This window comes from Vigna unguiculata, chromosome 10 (genome assembly GCF_037176805.1).
Source record: "Vigna unguiculata cultivar grain cowpea cultivar isolate G323 ecotype 2 chromosome 10, ASM3717680v1, whole genome shotgun sequence".
Taxonomy (NCBI): Eukaryota; Viridiplantae; Streptophyta; class Magnoliopsida; order Fabales; family Fabaceae; genus Vigna; species Vigna unguiculata.
Genome location: NC_140801.1, coordinates 37,505,097 through 37,510,541, shown reverse-complemented (window position 1 = coordinate 37,510,541; position 5,445 = coordinate 37,505,097). Strand labels below are relative to the sequence as shown.

At 31.3% G+C, this 5,445-nt stretch overlaps 1 long non-coding RNA gene across 2 annotated transcripts; it reads right to left on the bottom strand.

Moving 5' to 3' along the window:
• Nucleotides 1-1,680: 1,680 nt before the first annotated feature.
• LOC146882503 (uncharacterized) lies at nucleotides 1,681-4,328 on the bottom strand. Of its 2 annotated transcripts, XR_014984901.1 has the most exons (6): nucleotides 3,955-4,328; nucleotides 3,258-3,769; nucleotides 2,940-3,056; nucleotides 2,676-2,760; nucleotides 2,349-2,443; nucleotides 1,681-1,784 (listed from the first exon to the last, which is right to left on the bottom strand). It is a non-coding gene; the product is annotated as an uncharacterized LOC146882503 (long non-coding RNA). The 2 variants fall into 2 exon arrangements; XR_014984900.1 differs by lacking the exon at nucleotides 1,681-1,784 and having other exon boundaries at nucleotides 1,841-2,443; nucleotides 3,955-4,325.
• Nucleotides 4,329-5,445: the final 1,117 nt, after the last annotated feature.

The window sequence follows — 5,445 nt, the reverse complement described above, 5'->3', positions numbered from 1 at the left end:
GATTATTGTTGTTGGTTCTAAAGAAAAGAGTGTGATTGATAAAAAAAAGTGTGTTTTAGGGTTAGGAACTCAGAGGGTAGAAGATGGTCTAAGAACTTTTTGGCAGCAGGAGGATAAAAAGTTTAAGAAAGAGAGTGGGATGTGAAAGATATTTTTGAATTTTGAACAGAGTGGTGAGCGGAAGTTAAATTGAGAGAAGAATCACTTCAATTACTAAAAACCCAAAAATAAGGACACGTGTAACATATAAAAATATGGGTATTTACGAAATTTTCACAACAGAAGCTGAAAAGAGAAAGAAAAGTGAATTTTATTGAAAAACCAAAAAAGAGAATAGGTGTCACTCGTTTAAATTGGAGTACTTAGGTAATATCCAAAGGTCATTGTTTTCTTATATTTTAGAAGTTTTTGTTCACAGTCATAGAAAGTTCTTAAATCAGACCAACCTTCTATAATCATAGGATTGTGAACATCCAGGTTGAATGTAACGGTGTGAACATTACCCTTGTCATCAGTGACAATCCATAATGGAGCGAGTTCAATGCCTAATCGAATTACGAACAGTCTATTTACGTAGCCAAAATCATATTAAGAGAATCCAGATTAGAATAAAAGAAACAAACAAAAAAAGACTATGACTGTGAACAAACATGGTCTTTAAAAAAACTAGAATTTTGGCCCGTGCAACGCACGGGATATATTTTAGATGAATGAATTTTGTTTTTTAATAAATGAAAAAATTAAAAATAGATATTAACAGTACCAATAAATATGAACGTTTATATATGTAACAGTTATGAACATCCAGAATTATAATAATATTAATTGTAATAATTATTATTTTGTCCAATATAAAGTTTTAAAATTTTGAACATTTATATATGTACATGTTATGAACATCTATACAAAACTTCTGATCAATTTCATGGATCAGAAGGCCATTATAATTGACAATATAAAATTGATATAACTTTATTAAATTTAAAATTGAATTAAAAAAACAAAAAAATGTAATACAATAATTGACAAATAACCAAAATAGTATAAAATTAATTTATATACCTCTTATAAAATATTTTTAAATATTTATTTGTAAACTACATTTGTAGTTGCAATAATTAGTTACATTTTCATCATCTTCATACATAATTATTAGTATATTCAATCTAATCTTCTTTTCTATTTTATTCTAAAAACTGTTACATATAATTTATTGATGAGTCAATATGGGACGAGGAAAATAAATTCTAGCTTTCGAGAGAGTTACATACCTTTTACCTAATCAAATTAAATATTAATATAACTAAAATTCACTTCTCAATCAAAAATTAATATAATTAAAATCCAATTGTAATAGATCACAAAATATTTCAATTAAAAATTAATACAATTATAATTTCCCAGCTGCAACCCTAATTTTATATAAAACCAAAACATTATAAAGTTAGTATTTATTACTTTTCGTATTTATTAATTATAATGCTACTATTTATATTTCTTGTATAAAAAAATTATATTAATATTATTGTGAAGACGGATAAAAAATTGCTTTCTTTGATTTTTTTTACCTCTTTTATTTTATTTTAATTCTTTTCATATTTCTATATTTTATTACATTAATCATTTTCATACACTATATATTAATGTTATTCATGAAGACCAATAAAAAATTGATTTTTCTAATTTAATTTTTCTCTTTATATTATTTTAATTCTTTTCGTAGAAGCTAAAAAACCACTCCATGCTAAAAGCCTTCTTTCTCCTCAAATTATCAAAATATGTCCCTAAAAAGAAAAATAAAATTAACATAAATAAAACAAAATATTAAAAAAATAAACAATTTGTTGAATATTGAAATCAATTCTCCCGAAACTTTCATATTATACCTTTTACACTTCTTAACACTTGTTTGATAATAATTGCAAATACAAAAATGAATATAAGTAGTTAAAACTTATCTGTTAAAAATCAAATATCATTAGGAAATCCAACAACAAACCAATGACTTGGCTTTTGCCTGTGAAGGATTCAAAACTAAACTACATGTTCAACTCTTCACTCCAACTTCAGCCTCATTGGCTTCTCCAATTTCCATGTTTGGCAAGTTGTTATAAAAGCATAAATATGAACAAAGTCTAGAGATGTGCATATAAATGAACTGCAAAGGTGCCACATATCTGGATGCAATAATTGAAATTCAAATTTTGAATTCATGAATGTTTTGAATGAGCAATTTTGATTTGTCAGCTTTTGCTAGATTAGTATAGAAAAACAAAACAAAAAAGTAAAATAATTTTAGGTGTAAGAGAGAATTATAAGAGTATTTGGACCAAACATACATATCTTACCATTTTGGGTGGGTGATCAAATTTAAAAAACAAATTGCCATTTTCTTTGTAGCAATTTCACCATGTAAGATTCCAAAGACAAAATCAATTTGATCCTGTATTTGCCAAATATATTTCCAGAGATAGGAGTTAATATGGAATAATAATATAGAGCAATAAAGAAGCTCAAGAAGATGATACTAATAAGTTGATGGATAGGAATGAAAAATCCATTCAAATATACAAAAAAAAAAACAATGAAGTTAACATTAATTTGAAACACAAATAAATAGAAACAATAAACACTCAAACAAACAATCAGAGAAGAAGAAAAAATCGAAAACTAACCATTAAAGTTCCATCTTACTCTTCAACTCCATCTTCTGATAATAGGAATAACATCCAAAAAAAGAAAAATCCTTGCTTGCCAACACTAACCGTAAGTATCAAAAGTTACCCATCAATCAACCAAACAAAATTGCATATAACAATTTGCACACTAAGAAGTAAAAACTCATCAAAAGGTTGCAAACCAAATAAAAAAGGAAAACTAAGTGGATAAATTAACATTCAGAAAAGAAAAGAAAGAAAAGAAGAAAATTGACAACTAACCATTCAAGTCCCTTTTTACTCTTCAACTCATCTTCTAAGAGCTCCAATAATGTCCAAAGGATGCAGACGACAAAGATGTGAAAACCTTAAATGATACATCTATAGGTAGAAAGAAGCCTGACGAAAAAAATCCTAGATCAATAATAAAAACTAAAACTTTAAGGTGTTAAACCTGTTGTAAAGAATGAAAGATGAAGCTTTGAAACTTACCACCGTGCCCAAAATGATACAGAAAGAAGAGAAAGAACAGCCAGGTGCATAAATTAACATTCAAAAAATAAAATAAAAGGAAGAAACAAAAAAAAAATGAAAACTAACCATTCAAGTGTCCTTTCCTCTTCAACTCATCTTGTAAGAGCATCAATAATGTCAAAAGGATGAAGACAACACTCCATTGTAGAATAATTAAAATTAGACCTTATAAAAACCAAATCTTTTTAAAACCAACTTTGTTCTTTAACCAACTTCGTTCTTTTGGTTGAGTGTTTTGCCTTCGTCTTTCAAGAATTTTTCAATCTCTTTCGTTTCATTCTGGAAGATATCTTACATCTCGAAACAAAAACTAAGTTAATAGTAGAAGCTTCATGTCATAAAGAAGCTTCACAATCAAAAAGCCCTTTTAGTGAGGACATTGGGAAGAAAAAAAATGTAACAAAATGTCAGCAAAAAGAGGAAGAAACAAAGAACATAAACCATGTAAATAGAGAGATAGAGAACCACAACAAAATGGAAAAAGAAAACATAGAAGAAGAGCAATAACGAAAACCAGAACCCGAGAGAAAAGAACTTGAGAGAAATCCAATGCGCAAAGCCAAACCCTAACTCTAAATCTGAAAAAACAAAAAAAATTATACAAAAACAAAGAACAGATCAAATATATAACTAGTACAATCAGTGGTGAAGAGGAAATAATAAACAGATGAAATAGAAATCCAAAGCGCAAAGCCAAACCCTAACTCAAAATCTGAAAAACAAACAAATTATACAAAAACAAAGAACAAATCAAAACCTGTACCTGTACCAGTAGATTAAACCTTCGAGGCCCAATAAAATGAGAAATCCAGAACCAAAACTTGTATCAACAGAGAAGAAAAAACAAATCAATGGTGTGGAAGAGAGCATGAGATGTATGAGAGAAAAAGTTAGAAGTTCGAACAGTGAGAAGGGAGTGAGGGTAAAGAATGAAAAATAAGATTTTTTGTGAAGAGATAAGGCAGTGAGAAGAGAGACAAAGAAGATATTAAGACATTGAGAGTGAAGAAAGAAAAATAAGATCTTGCTCGTAGAGAAAGAGTGAGACGACAAAGGATTTGAGAAAAGTTAGGAATGAAAAAATTAAGGTTTAGGGCGGCAAAGGATGAGAGAAAAGTTAGAAGTAAAAAAAATTTAGAGTTTGAGAAAAGAAGATGAGAGAAAGGTTGGGAGTGAAAGAGAAAATTATGATTAGTATTAATTGAGAGTTTTAATTTATCTGTTTTTATTTTTTACATCTCACTTTATGGTGGGGAGAGAGAAAGATGAAGTCAAGAGAGAGAGGAAGATGAACCTTTTGAAGAATGAGGTTGGTGCGTCACACAAATTTTTTAAAATTCAAAAATTTGGACACGTGTTAAAAATTTCCATTTTTAGTTAAATTTTGTGTGATGCTTTTTGTGGTTGAGTAAAATCTTTTACGGTTTGTGCTACCTAGGGGTGTCAAAACGGGCCAGCCCGGCCCGTTTTGGCCTGGCCCGTTTTTGGCCCGTATTAAACGGGCCGGGCCGGGCTGGCCCGACATGGTAAAACGGGTTGCGTTTCTGAGCCCGGCCCACGGGCTGGCGGGCTGGCGGGCCGGCCCGCCAGTTTTTTCTCATCTGTATAATTTGTGGCCCAATCAGATTTTAATTTTTTTCATTTCAAATTTAGTTGACTGAATAATGTCCCAATTTTATATTACCAAAAGAAATTCTCCTGCAGTTAAGAATACAACAACAATGATCTATTAAACAAGAAAATTATCACAACACAAACAGCCCTGCAATGGAACCAGAACGCTACGAAGTTGAAATGGAACCAGAACGCCATGGGTGGAGGAGAAGTGAGCGTAGAGAATAGTCGAGAAGAAGAGACGCAATCGCAGAGTGTGTGAGGTGTCTTGGCGCAGAGTGTGTGTGAGGGAGGGATACTGAAAAAATGTGCACGTGCTGTTTTTTTATTAAGTGATACGGGCCGCGGGCCGGCCCGTTTTGGCCCACGGGTTGGCCCGACGGGCCAGCGGGCTTGACGGGCCGGGTTGTCTCGGGTTGACGGGCTGAATTTCTGGACCCAGCCCATGTATTTACTGACGGGCTAGCGAGCCGGCCCGTCGGGCCCGGTCCATTTTGCCATCCCTAGTGCTACCTTCGATTGTATTATAGATAGATATGATTACCTTCGATTGTATTATAGATAGATATAATTGTGAATATGCATGGTCTTTAATAAAAATAGAAAAGAAGCCGCAACTATGGATTGTGAACGAAGTATG